At 47.3% G+C, this 13,425-nt stretch overlaps 1 protein-coding gene across 7 annotated transcripts in view; it reads left to right on the top strand.

Moving 5' to 3' along the window:
- The window catches only part of PC (pyruvate carboxylase), a 236,585-nt gene that overhangs the window by 52,073 nt on the left and 171,087 nt on the right, over positions 1 to 13,425 (top strand). For 5 of the 7 annotated variants that reach the window (XM_073351710.2, XM_073351708.2, XM_073351712.2 and 2 more), the window contains one exon: positions 6,122 to 6,328. The exons of the other annotated variants lie outside the window; for them this stretch is intronic. The gene's annotated coding sequence lies outside the window, so the exon portion shown is untranslated. The remainder of the gene's footprint in view (positions 1 to 6,121; positions 6,329 to 13,425) is intronic. 7 annotated transcript variants of the gene reach the window in all.

Here is a 13,425-nt window from a genome sequence, read left to right as displayed (position 1 = left end):
GAAGTTAGCAGCCTGGGTTTGAAGCCTCTGTTTTGACTACACTCCCAGAGATGGGAATAGAACCCAAAATTCCTGACTTCCTGTTGTCCCTCTGCTCTAACTATTTGACCACACATCTCCTTCTAGTACTAGTATTATGGTAGCACATAAAGTCCACAATCAAGATCAGGGCCCTATCCCATTGGGCACTGCCTAGACGCACCGTGAGAGACAGTCCCTGCCCCAACAGGATTATAATCTAAATAGACATAGTGGGGAAACCAAGGCACGGTGAGGGGAAAGGACCTGCCCAGACTCTCACAGAAGGTCAGTGACAGAATCAGGAACAGAAGCCAGGTCTCATGTCTTGGGACTAGATCCCAGGACTTCATGCAGGTTTTTGAGCTAAATCTGTGTGGCATTTGAGCTAAATTTGCAGAGCTTGCAGTTGGGGCTGATCTTTTTTTATCTGCAGACTGAGCAAATCGGCAGGAGTCCAAGACAATAAATATACAGCACACAATGGCCCCTTTAGCGTCCCTTTGCAGCGTAAACCTGCTCAGTAAACAGGCTTTTTGAAGAAACAAAGGAAATGAGGTTGAAAAGAAAACCGTAGATACAGCTTAGCTCAGGCTACTCACCTAATTTTCTTCCATCTGTAGCACGTCCAACATGGCCAGTGGGAGTTCACAAGCTTCTTATTACACTAACAATTATGTAGCTCCATAAACCTCCTTTTGCCTTGCTTGAATTCCCCTGGGCACTTTGGGAATGCGTAACTGGAATACAAGCCATACAGCCATTGCTTCAGCCGCTGCTGACATGCAGCTGCTTCTGGGGTGGAACGTAGCAGCTTGTTTTACTGTGCACTTACTGTGCACAGCCAGTGGTCACTGAGCAGCTGCGCTGACCTTTCACTGAGATGAATGGGCCAGTTCACACCTCTCCAAGCTATCACTCTGGTTCTCTGCAGGCTCATCTCTGCATAACAATGAGGGTCACTAACCAATGGCACAACTTACCAAGAGCTGTGGTGGATTCACCATCCCTGGCAATTTTAAAATCAAGACTGGATGTTTTTCTAAAAGATCTGCTCTAGTTCAACCCGCTATGAATTCAAGGAATTCCTATGGCCTGTGTTTATATAAGAGGTCAGACTAGATGATCACAATGGTCTTAATCACTGGCTGTTATAATCGCTGACTGTTGCACTTGGCTCCCAGAGATGAATGGGGTAGTTCACACCTCTCTTAGGGTATGTCTACACTACGGAATAAGGTAGAATTTATAGAAGTCGGTTTTTTAGAAATTGGTTTTATATATTCGAGTGTGTGTGTCCCCACAGAAAATGCTCTAAGTGCATTAAGTGCATTAACTCGGCAGAGCGCTTCCACAGTACCGAGGCTAGAGTCGACTTCCGGAGTGTTGCACTGTGGGTAGCTATCCCACAGTTCCCGCAGTCTCCGCTGCCCATTGGAATTCTGGGTTGAGATCCCAATGCCTGATGGGGCTAAAACATTGTCGCGGGTGGTTCTGGGAACATATCGTCAGGCCCCCGTTCCCGTACCTCCTGTTCGGTCCATGCTGGAGCTCTTTTGCGACTCTGGGACTCCATCATGGTCACCTCTGCTGATGAGCTCTGCATGGTCACCTGCAGCTTGCCACGCTGGCCAAACAGGAAATGAGATTCAAAAGTTCGCGGTTCTTTTCCTGTCTACCTGGCCAGTGCATCTGAGTTGAGAGCGCTGTCCAGAGCGGTCACAATGGAGCACTCTGGGATAGCTCCCGGAGGCCAATACCATCGAATTGTGTCCACAGTACCCCAAATTCGAGCCGGCAAGGCCGATTTAAGCGCTAATCCACTTGTCAGGGGTGGAGTAAGGAAATCGATTTTAAGAGCCCTTTAAGTCGAAATAAAGGGCTTCATCGTGTGGACGGGTGCAGGTTTACATCGATTTAACGCTGCTAAATTCGACCTAAAGTCCTAGTGTAGACCAGGGCTCTGTGATTCTGCAGGCTCACCTCTGCGTCAGTCTCTAAGCAATGCAATATTAACTAGGGATGTACATATCGTTTAAAAAGTTAACTGTTTAAACGATTAAAATTATATTGTTTAGCTGGTTAACCGAAGTTGCTCCAGCTGGCGCGGGGCAGCAAGGGCTGGGGCCCCTCTGGTTGGCTGGCCCAGGGTGGCCAGGACTGGGGTCCCTCTGGCCGGCGTGCAGGGGGTAAACTGTTAAGGTTGGTTAACAGTAAGCCTAATGCTTACCGGTTGACTGGTTAACTGTTTAGCATTTTACATCTCTAATATTAACACCTCCCCCAACCGTGGACTCCAGAGAGTGGTATAAAGTGGCTTACTTCCCTTCCCATACTGACGTGAGCTCTACCCTTATAAGCACTGTCATATTCGTAAACTGGGTCCACACACTGGAGCTGGAGGATTGTCCTGGTTTAACTGTACCGGTGCAGAAGTCCAGCTTTTGTATGTGGGCAAGTCCCTTGGGCCTAGTCTATGCTACCAAGCTTTGTCGGAATAGTTATGTTGGCTAGGCATGTGAAGAGATTGCCCCCCCTTAGCCAACAGAGCTAGGCTGGCAAACCCTCTGGGGCAAACTCAAATATACCAACAGAAGAGGGCTTCTGTTGGCATAGATAACATCCAGGGAGGTGAAGAAGAGCAGAAGAACTCCTGTTGGCTTACGCTGCATCTCCACGACGCGGCTTTGCTGGCGTAGTGATCCTGGTGTAACTATGCTGGTTGTGAGGAAGTGGGGTTTTACTCATCTTCTGTTGCATGTGAGTCTTACTGCCCTATACTAATACTGTGTGTATCTCTGTTTCCCTGTGTACTGCACCAATATTTCCGTGGTGGGAATTGGGTGTGATTTTTGCTGAGGCCCTCAGAGCAGATAGGGCTGCCCAGTGGACTGCACGTATGCTGTGGCAGTGCCCTTCATAACCTGAGACCCAGGAGAGGGGTGAGACCAGGTGACACCTTTTGCCTGGGAAGCAGGCCAAAGAGGAGGAGGAGGAGCAAGGGGTGTGTCGGAGGTCCAATCGCTGGAAGTTGGGCATTCTGCTTGGGGGACTGGAAGAGGGGGAGTCCAGGCCGTCTGGCCCATGACTCCTCTAGATGAACTTGGCTGAAAGTCACAGATTTCTGTGATAGCACGCTCTGTGCTATGCTGTATTCCTGTCAGCTAATAAACCCTTCTGTGCTACAAATGTTGGCTGAGAGTCCCTGCTGGCTGTAGGGGATGGGGGTGCAGGGCTCTCTGGCTTCCCCAGGAACCCCGCCCGGGCGGACTCGCTGCGGGAAGCACACTGGGAGGAAGGGGATGCTGAATGCTCCGAGGTGAGACCCAGGAAGGTCGAAGCTGTGGAAGCTTCTTGCCCTGGTGACAATGTGCTCAGAGAGAGGAGGCTCCCCCAGAGTCCTGACTGGCTTTGTATGGAGTAGCTCCAGAGCACCGCCCGGTGACTCTGTGACACTGGTAAAGCATTTGTGGTCTAGACAAGCCCATAGTCTTTCTGTGCCTGGGTTTTGCCATGTGTAAAAATAGGATAACACCGTCTCCCTGCCTCACAGGGCGGGGGAGCATGTGTACAATTACAGTGGGCAAGGGGCTTAGCTGAGGGACCCTTTTTTAGGATCTAAGATAGAAACGTGTTAATACTAGGATTTTAGCTAGCAAAAAATGTAGTGCCCGCTCATTGCCACTCCCCTGCTCTGGGTCAGTTGCCGACAACAGCTTGGTGAAAGAGTCTGGCCAGCAGGGAATCTTGGCAACAGCAAACTGCGAGAGATCAGGTTCAAGCCACCCGCTGTGTTTGACCCACTCAGCAAAGGTCAGAAGTTAGCCCTCTTTAATTTTCTTCAGTGCTCAGGGCCAAGGGGTAGATTAGTGACTCCTCACCCAGTTTGCAGGGTAGGAAAGTGCTGCCCGTTTAATACAGCCATCCAGCAGTGCAACTTGTGCTCACTCACTAGAGTAACTGGGTCCTTTCCCATGCCCTTCTAAGCTCAGCAGAGCCATGCTTAGCTTGCTCCAATGCTCCTAATGCATGCCTGTACCTTGAGCCAGTGAAGAGACTAGAAAATTGGCAAGTGGGGGAGGGGTCCTGTGGGAAATTCTCCCTTTTCTTGGTGAAAATTCTAAGACTGAAAATCGCTATTGAAATATTGTCATGATGCCTCATGGGAGCTGTAGTTCATATGTCTCATGTTCCAGTTCTCCTCTATAGGCTGAGCACGCTGGTCAGACTACATCTCCCATGATGTACCATGGTTCCCCCTCTTGGAGAGGGGAGGCAGTACACCATGGGAGTCCATGGCCATGGGGCATCATGCGGGTGGGGGTAGTCTGGCCAGGGAGCCTGGCCCCTAGAGGAGAATGGGAGCATGAGGAACCCAAGTTACAACTGCTCTGAATTTAAAGGGACAATCTACTCTTCAAAATGATGTGAAAGGGTGCATTGGTGTCAGCTGTGCTGGTTTGAGCCCTGAAGTTTCTCTGTACCATTCAGCTGTGGCACGGTGAGCTGGAGTCTATTCTAGCTCCTGCATCAGAATAGTTCACCAACTTCCTATTATAGGGCCAAACAGGGACTCCTAACAAACCCACTGAAAGTGATAGGAAGGGGGCTGCCAGTTCTCCGGGGGGTGATGGTTACACGGAAGAAAGAAAGAACTCATTGTAACAATGCCCCTGGTTGAGTGAACCTGGGACCAACTGGATCTTAAAGCATGAGTTGGATTTTAAAGTATAGATTTGAAACCTGTGGGTTGTGCCCTCAAAAAGGAGAGAGTCCTGGTTGAATGGACCCCTGGCATGGGAAAAAAGGACTTGCAGTCTGGAAACAGTTGAACCACTTAGTCAAAGAACCAGATCCATTAGCTCAGAGGCTCTAGCTTATATACATACTTTGGCCACTAGAGGGAGACAAAGAATCACGCTGCATTACCAGGAGCACGAAAGAGTTAATCAGAATTTTTTCCTGTGGAAAGCTTTTTTGCTGAACAATCAAAATTGGACACTTTTCACAGGAAATGTCAATTTGAGTGAAAAATGAAATGAAATTCCCCACAGGGGAAACCAAACAAGTCAAGATTTGAAAAGAAAAACATTAGTTTTGCCTTAAAAATCTCATTTTGTTTTTTAAAAACGTTAATTAAAAGCAAATGAAAATGTTACACTTCAGTTGAAAGGAGAATTGTTATTTTGGTTTGACTTAAATTCCATTTAGGTGCGTTTGTTTTTAAAAACCACAGACCCTTGAAATAACACATTAATCGAAATGTTGAGTAGAAGCAAGTTTTTTTGATGTAAAATGTCATTATGGTTGAAACCAAAACACCAATAAACAAACAAACAACCCAAAAAAACCAAAACCCAGCAGCAACAACGCTGAAACAAAATGATTTATAGTACAAATTTTGACTGAAAATGTCCTTTCATTTTTCCATTAAAAATCCTCCTAACACAAAATGACACTATCTGGTTGAAATGTCAAGTAGAGAAAATAATTTTGACTTAAAATGCTTTGGGTTTTGTTGAAACCTCCCCAAAAATGAAATGATGCTATAATCAAAATGGTGACTAGAAACAAGGTTTCTTTCACGTTGACTTAAAATGTTGGTCTGCATAACTTTTTATTAAGGCAAAGTTACAATTCAGCATTAACATGCAATACTAAATTTGGTGGTGGTCTTTTTTAAAAAACAAAACAAACAAAAACGGGAGTTGACACCCAAATGTTTATTTTGAATTGGTTCGGAACTTCGCGTAGGTAGACCAGATTTCCCCCCTCCCCCCCACCCTCCCCATCTTTAAAGCATTTCAGTCCTCAGGAGACTAGTCTAACTAAAATGTTTGGGCTTAATAGATGGGTATCAGGGTGAAAATAAATGACCTGTGGTATGCAGGAGGTCAGACCGGTTGACCTAATGGTTCCTTCTGGCCTTAGAATCTGTGAAGTTATGTAAAGACTTTCTTGTCCAAAGTTCCTTGAGGGGAAAATGTCATTGTTTTTTTCCGATCAATTATAGTAATGCAGACGGGAAGGGTATACAAATGGGTCACCCCAACCACATGTTAAATGAAATTACAAAAAAAATCATTGTGTCTTTCTGTTTTAGGAACGAAGATGGATAGAAAGAGAGGTCTAGAGGAGACGAGTGGCAGGGTGAGGGATCCTTCTAGAGAGACTTCACAGAAGCAGGAGGAATAGAAACGAAGAGGAGAGGAAAAAAAAAAAAAGGCAGATGTTAGACAAATACAGTGAGTGATCTGCTAGGTGTAATCAGCCATGATTGAAATATACAGTCTTTCACCGGGAGATAAAGGTAACTATTAGCTTGTAACTAAGTGAATTAATGTCAGTCTGCCCTGACTCACTGAGAGTTTGTGTCCTCTGCGGCTGGGAGTGTGCTTCCCCACGTGCGTAGACTGTCAAGTACTAGCTGTGCTAAAAGTAGCCACGTGGCCGTGGCCGTGGCTGCACGGGCAGCAGTTCAGGGTAGCCACTCAGGTAGGCACCCGAGGGGTTGGGTGGTGTGTACTCGGGTGGCGAGCCCAGGCCGCTGCTTGTACTGCGCGGCCACGCTGCTCCTTTTAGCGTGTTATCTTGAGGAGAACTGGCACGGAGCTCTACCAGCTCCTAGAGTCCCTGCCGCGTCCGGCTGATTCATTATTAGTCATTGGGAGTTGTTTAAACTAATTCAGAGTAAGAACAGTCCACACAGGGAGCTAATCCCGAATAGTTAATCTGCTTTGAATTCACACAATTTGTTGGAACGCCCCTTCATATAGTTTCCTTGTAGCTAGGTTGACTTGGAGCTTCCTCTAGCCTGATGCAATCTCTGGGTGTCCTTTACTGCTCCAGTGGCCTCTTCAGCCCCCTGCTTAAAACTCGCAAATCATTAGCCCTGGAATTCCTGCAAACAGCCTCCAAGCAGCTCCTTTGAGAGGGGATTACCTAGGAGGCAGGTAATAGGCTAGCCACTATGCAGTCTACCAGCTTTGTGCACCTCTGAGCCACAGGCTGATTGCATTTCCTCTCTCACATTGAGAAAGGTTCAACTCAGCTGTTGGGTCAACTTGCAGCCTTGGCAGAGGTAAGAGGCATCTGCCGGCGGGAGGGTTGTTGCGTTGTGGAACTTAGCATGCTTTGATTTCCTTTGGAGATGCTTGGGCCTTCGCAACATGCAAAACGTGCCTGTAAATTTGCATTGACAAGGCCTTGCCTTGACGAGGCTGAGAGGTCAAGTTTAGATCTGCTTTGCTAACATATGCTAGCTAAACCCAGCCGAACCTCAGCCTTTCTTCTCCGGCAGATGTAAGGTTAAAATCTTTTATCTCAAGTGTGACTGGTCGGGTTGTCGCCTAAAATCTCACTCTAGGTGCTAACCTCTTTCCCTAGCAGAGGCTGTAACTGGGGTTTAGCTAGCATGTGTTAGCGAAGCCCAGCACTCTTCCTAGCCCGCGCAAGGCCTTTAAAGAAATGTGTATGCTAGAAAGCCATTTCGAGGGCGAATGATTTGCAAATTTTAAGCAGGGCTCAAGAAAGCAGGAAAAGGTCATTGAAAAATGTCATTAGAGGAAGCTCCAGGTCAACCTAACTAAAGGGAAACTCTATGGAGGGGAGTACGGAGTGACTTGCTGCTCCACTTGGCTGCCTTTCCGTCTTTACTCTGTTTTTCTGTTTGTTGGCTCATGTTTGGTAGCTGAAAATGTTATTCTGAAGTGGAAGGATGGTCCAGCAGCTGGAACTTGGCTGACCTGGGTTCAGTTCCCTGCTCTGCCACAGATTTGCTGTGTGACCTTGGTCAAGTAATTTAGCTTGTCTCTGCCTCAGTTTGCCTGCCTGTCTGTACAATGGGGATAATAGCATCTTAGATGTTAAGGAGGACTGTGTGTGTGTGTGTGAGAGAGAGAGAGAGTGGTAGGTTGGTGCTTTTCAGTCACTACCATTTTGAACAAACCAAGCTTTGTTGTTTGAAGAATAACCTGAAATCCCAAGTGAGGAGGTATGCAGCACTGGGGAGGCCAGGACTGGGTTCTGTGCCTGGTTCTGGGGTCCACACTTCGTGGAATATTGAAGAGGCTGCGAAGAGCCACAAGGATGATACGTGGTTTGGAAAACAAAGTGAGGACTCGTCTACACGGGGAAATGGACCTGCATAGCTATAGCACAATAATAGGCCAGAGACTAAAGGAGCACAGTCTATTTAGGTTATCCAAGACAAAGCTAAGAGGTGGTTTGATCCTGGTCTATAAGTACCCCCGCAAGGAGGAGATTTCTGATAGCAGAGGACTCTTTTGACAGGACCTTAGTTCCTAACAAGATGAAAACACATTTCTGTACTAACCATTCATGCTTTGCCCTTTGACCCATGCTGCAGCCATTGAGTTCAAGTTCTGTTTTGGTTTGGGCCTTGCAGATTGCAGGAGACCTAATACCTTGTTCTGGGACAGCTTACTCTGGTCTCGGTCGGGGTCTGTGCAGCGCCCGGCACAGTGGGGGCCCCTGTCAGGGCCACTAGCAGTACTGGAATACAAATAACCACCAATTACATCTACTCTTGTGTTTCTGAAGCGAATGCCGTATGCCACAAGCTGCTGTGTTTACCAGTGGCTGTCTTCTACAGAGTACACAGCTGTCAGCCGCAGTTAGGAGGGGGGCTATGGACTGGAATGCAGGCTGTAGCAATGCATCTTTGAAGGCACCCATTTGAAGACGTACAGCACGGGAACTGCTGGGGGAACTGTTACTAATTTGTATTCCTCTGGTGCCTAGAGGCCATTAACCAAGACTGGGGCCACTTTGTGCCAGGTGCTGCACAGAGAGAGCCAGTCTCTGGTCTGAAGAGCTCACTACATGAATAGACAACGGGCGAACCTGCGGGCTGAAGGTATTTGCCCAAGGCTAGTAGCAGAGCTGGGAACAGAACCCAGTGTCCAGGCTTCTAGCTCTGTGCCCATCCACTAGACCATGCTGCCTTTTGAGTGGGGCCTGGGATATTGACTGTTGTGCAATGATCAGCCTCTTATTTGTGCCACCTAACAGGCGTGTCAGGAATGTAGCAGGTCTCCTGCCTCCTAATGCAGCAATATAAAGGAATTAGCTGCAGAGCTGGTTTGAGATTAATACTGTTCCAGCGTCCGGCAGCATACTAGTGGCTGCAGTAGAATCAGTGTAAAGGTAAAACCCCCTTCCCTTCCCACCACCTCCACCAATCCAGCCTGGGCACAAGGTTTTATTTCAAGGGGCTTATAAAACATCTGAGACAGGGCTATCCTTAGGCCACTGGGCCCCATGGCACGCTTTCTAAAATACTAATAATTATTTGTATTCCACTAGAGTCTAGGAACCCTAGTCATGGACCAGGGCCCCTGTTGCGCCAGGCGCTGCCTGGGCCCTGGCCAAGATTGGGGGCCCTGCCGTACCGGGCACTTAACTACAATCCCTTCCTTTCAAATCTGTGTGTACTTTGGCTTCTGATAGCTATAAACTAAGTGTTTCAGCGAAGCTTGTACAACATGCCTTGTGCCTCTGTTTGCTGTGTGTGGACACAGGGCTTCTTTATGGGTGAGTGCCCAGTAAAATAGCTCTGTGGCTTGTTTATGATCAACTTAGAGAACCGTCAGTGACTCATGGCAAATATTAGGGAGAACCTCCCACAGTGCCTAGCTTTTTAATATGACTGTGATCAAGTCTCTTCAACACCTGAGAATGAAGCGCTTAAACCAGGGGACCACTAGGGGGAAGCAACACAACTTGGGAAACAGTATGATCCAGTGTACTCAGGGCTCCTGGGTTCTGGTCCCAGCTCCACTGACCCTACATAAGAACAGCCTTACTGAGACAGACCACAGGTCCATCTAGCCCAGTATCCTGTCTACTGACAGTGGCCAAAGCCAGGTGCCCCAAAGGGAATGAACAGAACAGGTAATCAGCAAGTGATCATCCCCTGTTGCCCATTCCCAGCTTCTGGCAAAAGTGACCCTGGGCAAGTCCTTTCCCTTCTTGGTGCCTCTGTTCCCGCCCCCCTTCTTGTCTGTCCTGAGACACGAGATTCTTGGGCCAGCTTGGGCAAATGCCTTCCCCTTTCTGTGCCTCAGTTTCCCCTCCCAGACTTTGTTTCTGGAGACCGGGGTAGCTTGTGAGGGCAGAGACTGTGTCTCACTGTGTACTCATGGAGCACAATGGGGCCCAGGCTCAGTCAGGGTCTGTGCAGCACTTGGCAAAACATGGCCCTGATCTCAGCTGGGGCCTGTGTCATGCCGGCACAAAGGGGATCCAATCTCAGTCAGAGCCTAAAGTATCATTAATAGTGCCAACCTCCGGTGCTAGCAATTGATCACAATAGCTGCGGAAGTTATTTAGGGGCACACAGCCACAACACTCTTGTCTGAATCTATTGCCTTCTGTTGTCAGCAGATTAGAAGGAAAGTAATTTTCCCTAAATTATAGAGTCACAAATTTCAAGGCTGGAAGGGAGCATTCTGATCACCTCGGCTGACAGAACCCAGGCCAGAGCTTAATTTCCTTTGGCAGCACCTTGTGGATGGTCATGTTCACGGTTGTCCCTGTGCTGGTGTTCCACACGATGACACAGGAACAATATATTGCGTCTTAGATTTTCAAAGCTGAATAATTGGACTGTCCGATTTGCTTTTGATTTTAATGAGGATTGAGTCTCCAAATCCCTCAGGCTCTTTTGAGAAGCATAAGCCTTAAAGCAAGAAAATTCAAAACAGAACACAAAGTGGTGGAGGGCTGATGTGTCTTAACTCATTGCTCCTGAAATTGATGAGATTTACAAGTTGACCCTGCCCCTCTAATACACATGGTTTGGGTTCTGATCAGATTACTCAGTGATTGAATTAAAGGCAGGGCGTTGTTTGTTTGACATGGTTTAACCCTAAACCTTACTCGCTGCTCTGCTGTGGAATGAGCTCCCTGTTTGCAATCTGCAAAATAGCCTGGTGATTGTATTAACCAGTAAAAGTTGCTTATAGTAATAAGAATTGAACCCTGTGAGAAGTGATTGCCTTTCAAAGAAGATAGTTTGCTTTCAGGAGCTTTGATCCAATTAAGCTAGCGTTAGCTAGTGTTTGCACAATTTCATTAGAGGGAAATGATTTCACCCAAGGATATATGGGAGGCAGTGTTATCTAGTGGTTAAGGCACTGGACTGCCACTCAGGACTCCTGGGTTCTATTCCTGGCTCAAGTCCCTTCTGCTCTCGATGTCTGTTTCCCCTGCCACCTTTCCTCCTTTTAGACTGTGAACTCTTTGGGGGTAAATCTCTCACTGTGCAGCTATGCAGTGCCTATCATGACAGGGGCCCCAGTCTTGGTTGGGGCGGGGGGGTCTGTGCAGGGCCTGGCACGATGGGAACCTTGATCTTGGTCAGGGTCTGTGCGGCATCTTGCATGATAGGGACTGCAATCTCAGCTAGCTCCTATGTGTTACCATAATACACATAAGTAATAATATGCTAAATATTATCTTAATCTGTGCTGCATTTTCTCCCAGCAGAATGGCACAGGTCCAGTCCTTCCAAGGGGATGTCAGCTGCCCTTTAAATATCTCTTAAAACCTTTTAAATCTCTCTCTCTTCAGTGTTCTCCACTAATCTTGTGTCTCTATCTGATTCTTGTGGCATTACCTGCCAATGCTTCAACAGAATTAATCTTCGTTCCCTCTCTGAATGAGGGGAAGTAGAGAATTGATTACTGGGGTGTCTGTGTGTCGGTGTATCCTAGCATTCATTTCATGGATAAATAATCAGCTCTGCGTGTTTTCCAAAGTGTGGAGGGGCATGAGGCTCTGGCTTGGTGACATCTCAATTTTTCTCCAGAAAACATTCCTTACAGTGATAGACTGCAGGAGCTAGGGTGACCAGACGTCCCGATATTTAGTTGTTTGTCCCACGACCTGACCGATGTATGGTCGGGACGCCATTTGTCCTGATATTTTGCTTCGGTGGCACTCTGGCTTTTTTTTTTTTTTTTTGGCTTGGAGCGGCAAAAAATGTAGAGCCAGCCTTGGTCGGGGGGGGGGGGGGGAGCCTGTGGCTCCCCTCCATGTGTCCTGATATTTTGTTCTTGTCGTCTGGTTACCCTAGCAGGAGCTGAATCTGTTTAGTTTAGCAAAGAGAAGGGTAAGGGGGTGGGTCAGTTGACCACAGTCTCTAAATACCTAGATGGGGATCAGAAATTAACAAAGTTCTAACAGGATCCAATGGCTGGTCGCTGAAGCTAGACAAAGTCACACGTGAAAAAGTCATAAATGTTCACCAGCGAGGGGAATTAACCATTGGAATAGCTTCCCAAGGGCTCTGGTGGATTCTCCATCACTGGCAATTTTAAAATCAAGATTAGATGTTTTTCTGAAAGATCTGCTCTGGTTCAACCAGGAATTAATTCAGGGCTGTTTTATGGCCTGTGTTTTGTAGGAGGTCCAATTAGATTATCCCAGTTAGCCCTTCTGGCCTTAGAATCCATGAATCTCAGTTTTCATTTGACAACACCCACCAAATACCACTTTAACAACTTGGGTCTAATGAAAGCAGTATGACTGTGCTCTGCTCTGCCCCTGAGGACTCAGGGAGTTGGTATAAAAGTCCTTACATTAGTATAGCTGTTGCCTGTTCAGGAAAGGGAATGAGCCGTACTGGGACAAGGTGCCTTTACGTTGGTATAACTGCATCCACAGTAGGGGTTGTACTAGATCAGTCAAAAAATCACCCCTGCAATCAATGGGATTATATCCATATGAGTAGAGGGGAACACACTTCATAGCTTCTGTCAGCAGAGCTCACTGCACATATCAGAAGCTTCTTGAGTCCCTCTGTTTCCATCCCCCAAACACACACACTCATTCAAGTTCCCTGGGTGCCACCCTCCCATCCCCCTTTCTTTTAGGGTATCCCCACTCCTTTCCCTCATGTCAAGGACTTTGTGTACTCCCCATTCGTGTCTGACCCCCATTTTCCCCTTGCCTGCATTCCAGGGTCCTCCTGTGCCCATACCAGACTAGCACAGTCCCAGAAATTGGGAATTGATTGATTGGATTTGGTGGTCCAGTTATCATGTTACAGACAGACAAAGAAATGCCATCAAATTGAGTGTTAGATTTGGCAAGCTTGGCCAAAAGTATTTGTGCAGACAAGGCCTTGGTCTCTAGCTGTTATGGTTGTGAAGAACAGCTGAGTTTGCAGAGAGCCTGAAACAACGACTCTGAGCCAGTTTCAATGGGTGCTGACTCAGAAATCAGTAATGACACAGTGGCTGTAAGAAAGTGGAGGGTGGATCCTTTTATGAAGGTACCACGCACCATGATCACATGACTAAGTTGTAGGATGGGATGTGGTGTGGGGATTGCTTTGGTTGTATTTTCTTTAAGTAGGATCTCAACTGGAGCTGGCCAGGA

This window comes from Lepidochelys kempii, chromosome 7, assembly GCF_965140285.1.
Source record: "Lepidochelys kempii isolate rLepKem1 chromosome 7, rLepKem1.hap1, whole genome shotgun sequence".
Lineage (NCBI taxonomy): Eukaryota > Metazoa > Chordata > Testudines > Cheloniidae > Lepidochelys > Lepidochelys kempii.
The sequence above is the reverse complement of the archived record's forward strand: the minus strand, read 5'-3'. Positions and strand labels throughout refer to the sequence as shown.